The sequence below is a fragment of the Pieris brassicae genome, chromosome 8 (genome assembly GCF_905147105.1).
Source record: "Pieris brassicae chromosome 8, ilPieBrab1.1, whole genome shotgun sequence".
Classification (NCBI taxonomy): Eukaryota; Metazoa; Arthropoda; class Insecta; order Lepidoptera; family Pieridae; genus Pieris; species Pieris brassicae.
Genome location: NC_059672.1, coordinates 10,842,230 through 10,857,569, shown reverse-complemented (window position 1 = coordinate 10,857,569; position 15,340 = coordinate 10,842,230). Strand labels below are relative to the sequence as shown.

The 15,340-nt window shown below is 36.4% G+C and overlaps 1 protein-coding gene across 2 annotated transcripts in view; it reads left to right on the top strand.

Annotated features, from left to right (window-relative positions):
- LOC123713533 overlaps window positions 1–15,340 on the top strand; it is a 67,341-nt gene that overhangs the window by 4,897 nt on the left and 47,104 nt on the right. The window contains exon 2 of one of the 2 annotated variants that reach the window (XM_045667246.1): window positions 5,331–5,366. The gene's annotated coding sequence lies outside the window, so the exon portion shown is untranslated. Of the gene's footprint in view, window positions 1–5,330; window positions 5,371–15,340 lie in introns of both variants that reach the window. The other variant, XM_045667245.1, reaches the window with a different exon arrangement.

The window sequence follows — 15,340 nt, the reverse complement described above, 5'->3', positions numbered from 1 at the left end:
AAAATACTATACTTCGTTATTTTTTTTAATTATTATTTTGTGAATTTTGTGAACTACTTGTATCGAACGACAGTCGTCAAATTTATACACGCGTCTGACTAACAAAAATCATATTCGTTTAATACTAGTGCCATCTATATGTCAGGCTTTTCAGCCCACCCATTTAATTAATTCAAAAATCGGTATCTCAAGTCAAACGATAGATTTAAGGAAGAGAAGTAGACCTCTCTTAGCTCTGGGTCGAATTATAAACTAGTTGTCAGCACAGATGAAAACAGTCTGAAAATAGCTGTAAGTTTTCAGCAATTTGTGACGCACAGGGGTCTACTCACCTAAAAACTTTATATATTGTAAAAGAGGGTACCAAATCCCCAAAGGGTGGGAAGAGCGCGAACCCTCTGGCATTGAGTGTGATACCCTTCAGAAAGTATTCATGGGCGGTATCACTTAGCATCCGTTTGTCCCCCCCCCGTTCTAGAAAAAAGTAGAAGAGCTAGAGAGAATCTATAACTACTGTAAGTCCTAACAAAATCTAAGACGTTGAAAAGTAAATCAAAGATGTTGGATGCACAGACATCATACTTCGTTACTATATATTCGGTAACGGTCAGCCGGATAACGGTGGCTGGTGGCTGTAACATGCGATCCTGTAACTAGCCATTTTATACGATTCGTTATGCTTTTATGATTCCTTAGTTAATCGAGTCCAATCGCTTTATTATTAACTGGAACGTTTTTGGTTTGACCATTGCTTCTTTGAAATGTATGAAACCTATTAACAGCGACTGAGTACATGGGATCCCTTCATGTTCCCTGCCTATCAGGCTCGTGATCAGATTCTGTGGCCGAAAAGGCAGCAGGGGAGTTTCAAATTTTCTCTTTCCCGAAAAGGGACTTTATTTGCTTAAACTTTGGTCTGGTGGGATTGGCATGTCCCGCCCGACAACTACTCCAGAATTATCCTCATTTATGTGCGTTCAAGCCGAGGTCGTAATTTTCTCGTGTTTAGTAGATAGCCTAACATCAAAATTAAGGGAACTCCATATATCCATTTAGAAACAGACTCTTGACATCATAATATTTTCGAAATAGTCTGAAAACAAAGGAGAAATGCAAACCTACCAGTATTTAGAAACTTCATCTATGGTGCTATAAAATAATACTGACATATGCACCAAAATTACAAAAAAACGCAAAAAGTTAAAAATATTTTTATCTCAGAAAAGTTTTATATATAAATCTGTATACATACATAAACTTTGGCAGGCAAAATTTTATGCTACTTATGAGGTACGTCACCCTCCTGTTTTTGACAATGTTTGAATTAAAATGTTTATTAACAAAAGTCTCATAGCCGATTTAAATTAAAATCATCTGCTATGTTGCAACTCTACAAAAGTCAACATTCCTAACTGTATAAACAAATTTAACACAATAATTTAATGTACGTGCATTTTTTGCTCACAAATAAAATAAAATATTTACAGTTAAATCTTAACTTTTCCATAAAAACTAAGTTAACTACCTCGCGAGAGCTTAACAACACAATATAAACCATTTTAAGAATTCACAATGTGGTGTTTCAAAAGTTGACAGTTGACTTTGACACATTAAAATAAGTCCTGGCAAAATGTTTGTTAAACTGGCAACACTAATGTGCAACCACGTCGCAATGGCGGCAAACTGTCTACACACAGTTTGCATAATTAATTCTAAGTATTTGTTTGTGCATTCACACTTTCACCTCACAAATAAACGCTCCAAAGACTATTTAAATTTTGAAAGCCAATGTCCGCGACTAAAGTTTAGAATATAGAGAATATTTTTCCGAGGTACTAAAATACTGTTTTTTTAATAGAACTCACCTGATGTTAAATGATACCGCCCATGGCCACTCTCAATGCCAGAAGGCTCGCGAGTGCGTTGCCGGCCTTTTAAAAATTGGTACGCTCTCTAAGTCAGTGGGCAGCTGGTTCACCACATAGCGGTAGTGCGCGGCAATAATTGCCTTAAAAACGCCGAGGTGACAGCTGAAATTTCGTATTCTGCTTCGACGTCTGTACTATGAAACTTGCAAATGTTGACATTGTACAAATTAAATGCCCAATAATAGCCAAGAAATTACCACAGAACAACATATTTATCATACATTTGCCGAAGTTCAGCAGAAGAAGTATTAGGTGTAGATCCAATTTTGAGCTCTTATCTGGTAACTATTCTATCTATTATGGGAACTTATCGAGATATATTCACGACAATCTGCATTACCTTCGCTACTCCGAGATACAGTATTCTGGTATTGTGTCCAGCGCATCGAACTCTACGTTCGTATGAGGTTTTTTATCGGTAGTAAAGCTTATCTTTATATTTATTTCTCCAAGTCTAATGGTTTCGTGAATTCTTTTAACAAATCACGAATGGTCTTCAGTTTTGGTTAATGCCCGTACTATTGTTATCGGCTGTATTGTCCTATTTTAAAAGTTACCTCTTATCTTAAAATCTAATATATTTTCGTGAACGACAAGTGACAGATATATTTACGTACATAAATCGTTATTACGCGGTTCGCATGCTTATTATAGTAAATTAGCGTGGCATGGCGCCCTCTAGTGAAACCGTCTGCGGTTGTCAGGACTGTGGGAATGGGACTTGGTAGTTGTTTATTAAACCACCTAGTCATACTAAATTAAGGTTCGAGTTGAGGCGCAAGCTAATTGTTCTATCTCGAAATGTTATGACCATTTGACAGGCAGAGCTGTCAAATAAGCCATACAAAAAGAAAATATCAAAATTAATCTGCGTTTAACAGATAATAGGAATGCGTACTATTTGGAGTTTCTGGGTTAGTTCTTGGGCAAAATATTAATCGTTCCGAGTTGAGAGGCATTGCTTGCGCATTGGCATTAAAAGGGCTTATTTTGACGATATAAGAATGTTATGTTTTTATGTAATAAAGTATGTTATGTATGGTAGGTGATGATCGCCCATTTTAAAATTGTTTATATTTATAGTAAAAAATAAAGAAGTATGAGATCTATGATCTAAGATCACGCATCTGTTCCATTTATTATAGATTCATCGTCTTCTATGTCTGTAACATTTCTTTATTATTTACATACTAGCATTCAGTTCCGTCTTTCCGTCTTCCATCTATTACATTTATTTTGTTAAATATCTAATATACATATTGTATCACTATTTAGATATGTCTTCTATAAAACTCTAGGACATAAATTTGCTTTATTGACTACACTTAGGTATTTTTTCACACCTTGGGTTACAGTATCGAAGTTTTTATACGAATGGATAAATTTTTTGAAAATATTCTACAGCCTGTGTAAATAAGGGAAATGAAGTTTTTAATTGGTGAAATAATTTTTCAAATCGGTTCGGTAGTTTTGGAGCCTATGCAATATAAACAAACAATCAAATATTTCCTGTTTATAGTCTTGCCATAAATACTGAAACAAAAAAAAATATATTTTCTTTTACAAATAATGCTTTTACAGTGTATTACTTTAATACATAAATATAAAACAAATTAAAACATAAAAAGCTTATTCAAAGTGGTCTCCATTGGTTCAGTCCTTTAAACGTTGAGGCAAGTTATCAACAGAAGCACGCACTCTATCCATGGGAAAAATCTTCATTGCCAATCGTACGGATTGTGTTAGGGACTCCAAATTTTCAAGCGTATTAAGAGTTTTAAAAATTGCATGGCTCCATACCTACTCCATTTTAATATCGCAAAATATTGTACAATGTAATGGCGCCAAAATGAGAAAACTCAATGAACAATTATATAAAATGACAGATTCCAAATTCAAATGTAATATTTTGTTAATTTTCAATTGAAACAGTATTTATGGCTAGACTACGTATTATTGTTGTAGACATACTAAAACAAATTTAATATTAGCTACATAAGAATGGATCATTAACCTACACAGTTGATTCAATTAAATCATTTCCGCCTCAAAAAACTAAGAAGAAAGCCATGTAACGCAGGCATGTTCCACGCTTCAGCGCTGACCATCATACCATATCGCACTCATAATATCGCCTTTATTCAGTACGAGATAAAGGCGAACAAATTACCATACTTCATGAACCTTTGATCACCCTCGCAATAATTACACCTTAAGTGAATGAACTATACGCATACATTATTTGTTAAGTAACCTTTGTTACATTTACATTAATAGGAAATCAAAGAGTTGTGATAACATATCTCGTGGACGCGTAGTCGGTACGTATATTGTATGTTTCTAACACAAATACTACTTTAAAAAGATAATCTGATATATTTTTTCAATTGTCTCTAAGAATTATCTTAAGTTATAATTAAAAAAGACCACGGGCGCTACAACCTTGTATCTCTGGGCCTCAGATTTCTGTACCGGTTTCCTGATCATATTTTTATTTATTCATGTTCTAATCACTAACATAAATTATATATAACAAAAAACAATTACTAAAGATTAAGCCAAATATGGAATACATGTTTATAAAAAGGTTGAAACATTTACAGAAGGAATAAATCAGTAAAATATTGTAATAGATTATGTAAGCAAAACCTAATTCACTTATCCAGTGTGATTTTGTAAACTCACGTTTACATAGATTAGTGTGTTCATGAAGCAGGTGATTTAGGGATATTCTTCATACTCCCTAAGCATATTCCGCAACAGCTTAAACAAGTCAAAACTTAATTGTGGTCGTTGAAAGTCCGGGCTGCGCGATACAAAACTCTGATTTTTGCATAGTTGGTGTTGACGTGAGGACGACGACAAAGCACGATTACGAGTCTGGTATACAGGAATATGGAAGTATTTATTAATAGACAAGTAAGTGATCAACCTTCTGTGCCTGACACGCTCCGTCAATGTTTAGATCTAAGGATTTCCTTACAATGTTCGATTCGAGCGACTCTTAAAGCGCACGCAGAAACTCATTTCATGCGAAGCGGATAGCACCTACGACCAGGATGGGATCGACAAGGAATCAAGGATGAGATTTGCACGCCCAAGCCACTAGGAAAATAATTTTAAAAATAATAGTACATATTAGACTCCTCATACTGCTATTTCAAGATATTTGTTTGTAATACATACATTACGACAATGTCAAAATATAAAACTAATACATAATATAATCATTATTTTATTTTCCCTGTATAAATGAGTTTATCGCGCGTAAATTGCTTAATTAAAAGTTTAACTAAACATTTCAATTGCAGCTGAATTATACATAAAGAACAAAGTCGCGTGCTAAAAAATATAAGTACAACTGCGAGTTTCTTGTCACTAACAATAACTTTTTTCTTCCAGCCACTTCGAAGTTTCTAAGAGCCGTGATGTCATGAAGTAGGTGAGTTAAATTTAATTTATTATATTATTATATTTTTAATCTGTGATTTGTAGACGGCTCAAACAATTATCACTCTATACATATTTACTTTTATAAAACTTTAGCGATGTTAATTATATTATTTGTGTCATGAGAAATACATAAAATATATATGATTAAATAATAAATAAATAATACATATGATTTATTAAGCGGTGTTTTTTAAATCCTTATATGGAATAGCGATTGCTAGTTGCAACCAAAACTTAGTTAATGTATTTTTAGGGATTAACTTTAAGAACGTACCAATGCCTTGAAAGTAACGCAAACGTGTTACTCGAAAAAATATATGACAGGGACAAATTGTGAAAATACTAAAAACATTTAACAGAAATTCATTTTCATACATTCAATAATTTATCTTAATATATCAATTTCCAGATGGTATATTTTGATTCAAACTCTGTTCCTGTCTAGTTTTACCATTACATCTTACAAATGGCTTGAATTTGACAGATGATAGTGGCGAAGATAGTCTTGATACATTATGCTCATTTCAATATATGTACATACATTTAGAACGCGATCTGTCTAGAGTCCATGCATAAGCTTAGGATCGGTTTCCGGCTGCAGTACTAGTCCAGTGCTTTCTTCTTCCATCATCTTTAAAGTGTTTTCTTCTATCGCTGTTTATTTATTTCGTAATCCTACATCTAACATATATTATGTACAACAAAAAACAATTATACTAACATATAGCCAAAGATAGAATACCTAATATATACAAAAAGGTTGAAAGGGACAAACTACTGACTCGATATCTGGGTAACATCGTGACCCATACAAAAAAAAACATATTTTAAAGGTCTGAAACCTATCGTCTATCGCCAACTAAACTAAGTGAAAATTAAAGTAATCTAAACTAAAGTTGTCCGTCCATCAAAGAATAAGCTAAAACTATGTTAGTGTTAGTTAGTTTGTGCTAGACCGTTGAGTTATCCGGACGTGATGGAAGAAGAGACTATGCTAAATGTTCAGAGGAGAATTACAATCGTCATAGGATATTGATAAAGAAAAACCTCAAACACAGATACTGGATAACTAAACACATTCAATCCTGGAAAACAAGTAGCGAGTTTAACACTTTGTTTAACGAGCTAGACGACGAAAATTTTAAGATGTACTATCGTGTATCTAGAGAACAGTTTGATAAGTTAATTACAATGATTGGCAAGACACGCTAATATTGATACTAATCATCGAAAAGCTGTATAGCCAGAAGAAAGATAACGTTAGAACACTAGCGACAGACGCCAGAGGGGTAAGGCAAGGGACTGAGAGGCGCTTAGTTTGGCTCACGTAGATACGGATCGGCACACATAACTCAGTTATTTCGGCTTAGCTAAGCTATTTTACGTAACTTAGCTGGCATAGTTTGCGCTGGATGTATGAAAATCTAAGCTAAGCTTTTTTTAAAATGAGGTGAAAATGCGCTTACGCAGACCCGCGCCAAGGATACGGGGACTGGGTTTACACTCAAATCCGAGTAGTAGTTCGAGGGGTAGCGAGAACCCACCCACTAAAAACATCTCAGACCTTCACACGCCCTAAGGATGGGCTCTCGGGCTTCGCCAGGCATTCTACCCAAGGATGCGAGCTAGGCTAAACTAACTTAGTTTAGTTGGTGGTGGAAGATCGGCTTAAAAGTCTAAAGCTATAAATAACATACCTACGTGATTTTAGAAACTTGGGTTTTCACAACCGCTTTGCTTTTCGCGTACCACAAAATCTGATTTAAGAACTATTCATGTCGGAATAGTTCAAACTCGAATCGTCAATTAAAGTCGGAGATTTTACTCGAATTTTCTCATCTCAGCTAACGATGTATTAGCAAGTGCTACTTCAAAATACAGAATGTGACTGTTCTCTTAAATAACATTAACATTGTTTCCCTTGAGATTGAAAATTAGCAGTTTTCCAAATTCCGTCTGCAAATAGCAACCTAGGAGTTCAGGCGCCTTTCATTCGAATTCACCGCAAATATAGTACGCTTATTTATTTTAAAAAAAATCATTGTTATGTGCCTCTGATAACTAATCCACTTATTTACTAGTAATTCTTTGCTTATTGTTAAGTACAAATAAAAATCTAAAATAGGAAGTGTAATATTTTTATTGACCTCTTATTATTTTCCTTTGTTTTTATGTTTACCATATGTAGCGTATTTTTTAAAATATACTATAGATATAGCATTATATATGATGTGGTGAACTTAAAAAAATAAATATCTATTGGTGCAACGTTGAAGCACCGCCCAAAAAATTATTGGACGTTAATTAACACCCATAATGGATGCTCAAATAAAAAAAAAATTCTATTAGCTATACTTGATTTAAATATTTGCCTAGTTTAATTTCAAATAGTCTAAACAGTGCTAAACATTTATCATTATTCGTGAACTAAGAGGCTTATTTACTCTTATAACCGTACGTAAGCGTTTATTCAAAGCGTGGAATCTCGTCGACATTTAAGGCAACATTGAGATAATTTATCTCGCATCAGTGCTTGTATAAATTCATTTATATAAGGGCTTTAAAAAGAACTATTTTCAAGTGCAATGCTGCCAGTGTTAGTGGTACACTGCCACAGGGACTTTTTTAAAATTTAATTTTGTTTTATTAATTATTATTAGTATGTTGGTTAAGAACTATAAAATAGTGTTTACGTATATTGAAGTATACTTATAGAAACCATTCAAATTCTTTAATAATAGTGAAATTACGCATCTTACATACTGCTTGATAATTTTAATCTTCAAAATTCTCTCAAGATCCGTACTAAGTATTTTAGTTTTTAATCCAAGTAGAATACTTTCTTGGCAGAGACTTCTGTGAAGGAGCTAGGCCGGCCTAGTTAGCCAGGGCGCACAACGTACGGCTTAAAGGTAAACTGTGTCCATCAACCATACCATACCATACCATTGGTTTCTTGGCCTAAAACCTCGAAATAAACTCTCGCATCGCAGCTTATTATATTCCATATGTTGACCACGAACATTGGCGACACATGCTATATACAGCCAGGATAAAATAAAATAAATAAACTAGTGGCGCTACAACCATTTTCGGTCTCAGATCTCTAAATTTGTTTCATGATAATTTCTGACAATCTAATAGTAAAACAGGTGATCGGCCTCCTGTGCCTGACACAGGCCGTCGACTCTTTGGGTCTAAGGCAGGCCGGTTTTCTTCACCATTCAAGCGAAAGTTTCACATAGAGAGAAAGACCATTGGTGCACAGTCGGGGATCGAACAATCGTAGGTTCGATAGGTAGGCTCAAGCAAGCAACACTGCTCATACAGATAGGCTAGTTATATAAAACCGTTAAAGTCACCCGTTCCTGAAATACTTTACGAAATCAGGAAGAAATATAATCTAGCATCAAATGACCAACATAAGTAACATACTTGAATGATCACTATTATCACCATACTAAACTGCATAGCCATTACACGCGACACACATTTGTCACAGAAAAAGAAACCTAAAGTTGAAGAAAATAAAATATATTTCTGAAGATTGACGATTTGAGGCACGCGGCATGTGTCACGCGTAGTTTTTTCTCTAGATGATAGTCTGTAATAGCAATGATAGTCTGTGATGAGGAAATAGCTAACGTGATTGCAACGGATCAAAGCGTTCTTCGGAATTTATAACATCACTATAATAAATATCTATGTATATGTCACACAATTTATTTTGAAGTTTAGCGCTACGCACGCACAGTCGCACCGTGTGCTATAATTAAATTCCCTTCTTAACCTTTAGTAAAAACACAATACTAAATGTTTTCTTTATTATTGAGGAAAGGCATAAGTAATCTGTTAACTGACTCTAACTCTGTCTAAATCCCATTTGACAGCTGACAGCGAACGGATAGTAGAAGTTGGTTCGCGCTTAAATTTGTCTCTGAAACACAATAAAAGTAAATTGTCTGCTAAGAGAATAATATAAATTATTTTTAATCCGATATCCTAATTGTATTTCAATAGTTGTCTTGTCAAATGTCTCTACAGAGTAGAATGCGGTTGAAAGGTCATTTTTTGCACCACAGATAATGAAATCTATGTAACGGTTCTCTTGATGATCATTTGATAGAAGATAAATCAGCTAGTTACTTAGCTTAGTTTGCTATTTATGCACAGATAGGGTTTTTGCTGGCTTTTTGATTAAGATTCTTATTGGATTCTCATTCTGAAGCCGGTTTATTGATTAATGATATTTTCTTGTTTATAGAAAATTATTATGTCCTTTAATGTAATATTATGTATTATCGCGTTATATCATACTTATAAGGTGAATGAACTTAGAAATTATTTTTTAGACCTTCTTTGTAAAAATAGTAACTTAAACGTAGTTTGTATTTCATTAGAAGTTTCATTAAGGCGGTTAAGATCGTGTTAAAGGAGAGGGCCATACAAATATCAGTATTACATTCCGATAAACCGAAACAGTGATTTTTTTCGCCGGGAATTAAATTCAGGCCATAGACAGCTACAAGTATGTTTCTGTCGCGCCAATATTTTAAATCCTTTAAGATTATTTTGCCTCTAATTTATCTGCATACATTTTTAACTATAATTATAAACAGTTTATTTATTTGTGAAATTTTTAAATAAGGAAATATTCATGCGCAACAGTCTCATTGGCTACCAGCAATCGTTTCCTGGTAACTCGATCATAAGAAAGCTTCATATAAAGCGTCAAAAAAGTTTTATACAGGATAAAAAATATCGTTATAAGCCGTTATTACTTTCTTCCTTGAGCACCAATTGAGTTTCCCAAGATTATACCTCCTTGCCACTATGATAGCATGTGACAACTTAGAAATTGCACATAAAATTGGTGCGCGTACGCACGCAATCAGTAATAATACGGATTAAACCTAAGTGGAGAAAATGCATTCATATATTGAAGAATATGTAAATACAGCGACTTTGAGTCGTTTGTTAAGTTGGGTTTAAGTAAGATTTCAATAGATCGAAAAGATTGTTTCCTTTCAGTTGTTAAACAAAATATGATTTTTTTGGTGTAGTTAACAATGGGCAGTGTTGGCCCACTGGCTTCAGCATGTGACTCTCATCCCTGAGGTCGGAGGTTCGATCCCCGGCTGTGCACCAGCCAGTGTGTGCTGTCATTATTTCAATGTGCGCATTTAACATAAAGCCCCGGGAAGGAAAACATTGTGAGAAAACCGTCTAAAGCCCAAAAAGTCGACGGCGTGTGTCAGGCACTGGAGGCTGATCACCTACTTGCCTATTAGATTTAAAAATCCCCATGAAACAGATTCAGAATTCTGAGGCCCAGACCTAATGATGTTATGATGCCACTGATTTATTTTTTAACATAATGTATACTTATGACGATCATTAAAATTTAATCATTCTAAATATCCATCCAAAAAGATGATAAGTACGTACTGGCAAGACTTTTTTATAAAAAATATAATTATTATTTATTACATATAATTAATTGCTAATATGACAAACTTTTAAACGTGTATTTATATATATATTGCTATTTTATAAAGAACCTAAATATTGGGACGTCATCTCTTTGGCTTAGCTCCTAGATTTGATTCCCGGGAAAAGTAATTATTTAGAAGCCCCGAGCACTGAACACTAGTTCCGATCGAACGCAAAATATAATTGGTTGGATTGGTTTCCACTTCTCGAAATAGTAAAAAACAACCCTTGATAAAAATTCCCAACAAAAACCTTAAGGAAGGCATTAAAAGGCTTTACACGCAGAAGCCTTCAAAAGTTACCATTAAGATAGAGTAATTGAAGCCATGGTTTCATGTGTTTAATACCGAAGCCTTTGTAAAAAGCGTAGGCGTCGCTTGTTAACTTTCACAGTAGCAAAACACTTGCTTACCACAGCACTAGAACCAGATTGTAAGCCTAATAAAGAACTTATTGATATAATCCCGATGAACTGGTATTTTGAAAACGAAAGTGGTGTGAGACCGACACAACATACATTCCAAAATGTCTGTAACATCCTTTGTACTGACCATGTGTTTAGTATATTTATTTTATCTCTATAACGTCTACATGAATTTAGAAGAACATTTTATGAAAATCATGTTGTCATGCATTTAGCAGAAAGCGTCTTCATACTTTCAAATCAGCTGTCAACTGTCAACGCCAGATTTAAAAAAAATTAATCAACAATGTACGAATATTATAAATATTTACGTGATTAAAGTTTATTTATAACAATTTTGTTTCATGCTTTACAATTTTATCACATTGATAACCCAACTTTTATCTACCAAATGACTTATATCATAGAATATTACACTGTCAAAATACTTTAATATCTCTCTTATTATGGACCTAAACAGTCTACTTTGAATATTGTTACGAAGACGGGTCGACTGCAATGTTTCTAGATTTTTCCACTAGTTAGAGAACTTTTCAGCAAGCTGTAATATGATTTCTGACCGTTTCAGGAGAGGGTCAATCACATATTAGAAAATTGTAATTTTCATAATGTTACCCTAGTTTTCAGGAAGCTGAAACCTTTTTTCAGTCGGTTTCAGAACATGTGTAGTCGAGTAGTGCAGTTTTCAGGAGACCCGTTTTCAGGCGTTTTCAGGCCTAGTTATACCCCTTTGGTTAAGGAATATTCTAGACCGAACTTTCTAGGTGTGAGACAAGGAGGAAATGATACGAGAGAGAGAGAGAGAAGATCAGAACTTTCTCGAAACTAGACGAGCACTCTAGAACGCCGTACGAGAAGGACGGAGCAACGTGCGAAAGAGAAAAAGAGTGCGAACGTTCTAGAATTGTGCAAACGCTACTCAGTAGCAAGCCCGCCTAGAAAGTTCTCGAATATTGTTTAGAATTATTCCCAGGGATATATAAGCGAGCCGAAACGCGACTAGTCACTTAGTTTTGAATGCGATTACACGAGAGAAACACCGAAGCGATAAAGTGCGAATAAAGTGAATATAAGTGATAAAGTACTGTGTGAAGTGTGCATAAGTGAAGTATTTAGTGACTGTGTTTTTGTGTGTTATTAGTGAATCTCTGCAATTAATTTTGTGCCCATAAATTCCTCATTGATTTTTCAAGAAATAAACCCTTGAAGAAATCTACGGCATTTTCTATCCGATCCCCTAGCTCGTAACATTTTGGTGTCAGAAGTGGGATAGAAACATGCCAATTACTCCAAGGGAGAATCAAGAGGAGTCTGTGGCAGAGTCTCCAGCTGCGGAGGGAGTGCAGACAAGGGCGCAATCAGCACGCGACGCCGCCCGGCGACAAAGTTTCGATGCAAACCGCGGGATGGGTGAAAGTAACGATGGCAACATCCTCCTTGCTCTGCAGCAAATGATGGAAGACCAGGCACGCCGTCAGGAAGAACAGGCACGCCAAATGATTGAAGAACAGACACGCCGTCAAGAAGAACAGGCACGACAAATAATGGAAGACCAGGCACGCCGTCAAGAAGAACATACACGCCAAGTGATGGAAGAACAGGCTCAGACACGTCGCATGATAGAGGAGCAGGCACGACGTCAAGAGGAGCAGGCTCATCAGATGATGGAGGAACAGGCTCGCAGTATCGGAGAAAAACTTTGTGACCTGAAAGTACAGGTAGATAAAAAAATCGAGAATTTGGAATCTGATATGGATTGTAAGCTATCCAAGCAGGATAAACGTATCCTTGGAATAGAAAATGAAATCCAATGCCTGAAGACCACTGGTGTTGTCACGACTGTTGCACCACCTGGATATCTGAAAGTGCCTCCCTTTGATGGTACATCTTCTTGGGGCGCGTACAAGCTGCAGGCAAGATGTAGATGAAGATGTTTGAGACTGTAGCAGAGTCAAACGGGTGGACTGACGACCAAGCTGTTACCGCCCTTATTCTGGGACTGCGAGACGAAGCCCTCTCCATATTAGATACCAAGAAAGGTAAGGTGACGTTGAAGCAACTGCTAGATGCCCTGGAATCACGGTATGGAGACGCACATTTAGAGCACGTTTATAGGGCGCAATTGAAGGATAGAATACAACAGACAAATGAAAGTTTGCAAAAATGGGGACTTGAAATAGAGAAGCTGGTAAGGAAGGCCTACGCATCCTCACCAGATGTTGCAGACAAGATGTTGGTTCAAGCTTTTGTCGACGGTATTCGAGACCGTGAAATTCGAATGGCTGTGAACCTTGGTCACAATAAGGACCTTAAGGATGCTCTTGCCCATGCGTTGGAGGTGGAAGCATTTTGCAAGGATCATCGACCTAACCGCATCAGGGCTGTCACGGAAAAACCAAGTTCCCAACGTGGACCCACCTGTTACCTCTGTGGGGAAATAGGACATATGAGGTTTTCATGCCCTAAAAAATATCTCAGAGGCGAAATAAAGACTAGACGTGGGGAACCGGAAGCAGCGGGTGTGACTGCCGCTGAACAGCGGCAGGGAAACGAGTAGAAGCCAGGACCAAGGGGCGGGTGCTGGCCGGTTCTGTAAGGAAGGACCGAAAAGTTATGATCACTCAAACTCAGGATGGGAATACCATTGTTATCGATGGAGAAGTTAACGGATGTAGGTGTGAGTTAACCCTTGATACTGGAGCTTCCCGGACAGTAATTAGATACCAACTTCTGAAGTCATTTTACAAAAGCCTTTCTGGTGGAAATGTACAGCTCCTTACAGCTACTGGTCAGCACATAACCGTTCGAGGGGAAGGTATCGCTACCTTCAAGATTGGGGGAAGATCATACAGACATAAGGTGGTTATTGCTGACATCGTGGATGACTGTATTATCGGTTTAGACTTCATGAAGCATTACAACTGTAAGATTGACTTGGAGAACGGTACGTTCAAGTGTAGAGATGAGGTAGTTTCTCTAAAAGGTAATACATTGCAGGGTGGGTATGACGTCTATAGATCCATCACTGAAAATAGTACAGTCAGTAAACAACGAGATCTAGTTGAAGAAGTATTAGAGGGCTGTAAGGAATCCTTGTCGAAAGGAGAAATGTTGAAAGCAAAGGAACTATTGAAGTCATTTTCAGACATGTTTGCTACACACGATGGAGATCTAGGAAGGACAGGTGTCGTTAAACATCGAATTGAGACTGGAACCGAAAGACCGATACGTTTGCGACCGCGACGAGTACCTGTCGCATATGAAAAAAATATAGACAAGATGATTACGGAAATGTCAAACCATAATGTCATCGAATCATCTTCTAGCTCTTGGTGCTCTCCAGTAGTTTTAGTCAAGAAAAAGGATAACAGTTTAAGGTTCTGCGTCGACTACCGTCGTCTTAACGATATCACAAAGAAGGACAGTTACCCCTTACCTAGAATAGATGACACCTTGGATACCTTAAGTGGGGCAAAATGGTTTACAACTTTAGACTTGAAAAGTGGGTACTGGCAGGTGGAGATAGACCCAATTCATAAAGAGAAGACAGCGTTCTCAACTGGAAAAGGACTATGGCAGTTTAAAGTTATGCCGTTTGGGCTTTGCAATGCGCCTGCTACCTTTGAAAGACTAATGGAGAAAGTACTGTCAGGACTGATAGGACAAGTCTGCTTAGTGTACTTGGATGATGTAGTCATCATTGGGAGAAATTTTGAAGATCACATACGGAATCTGCAACGGGTGCTCACCAGACTTCATAAAGCCAACCTGAAATTAAGTCCAAAGAAATGTTTATTTTTCAAAAGAGAAGTGAGCTACTTGGGTCACATTATATCGCAGGACGGAGTTCGAACAGATCCCGAGAAGATAGTTGCGGTGAAGGAATGGCCAGTACCTAAAGATAAAACTGAAGTCCGTGCTTTCTTAGGTTTATGTTCTTACTACCGAAGATTCGTGAAAAATTTCGCGGATATTGCAAAACCTCTTCACAAACTCACTGAAGAGAAGAGGAAATTCACATGGGATGGAGAGTGTGAAATTG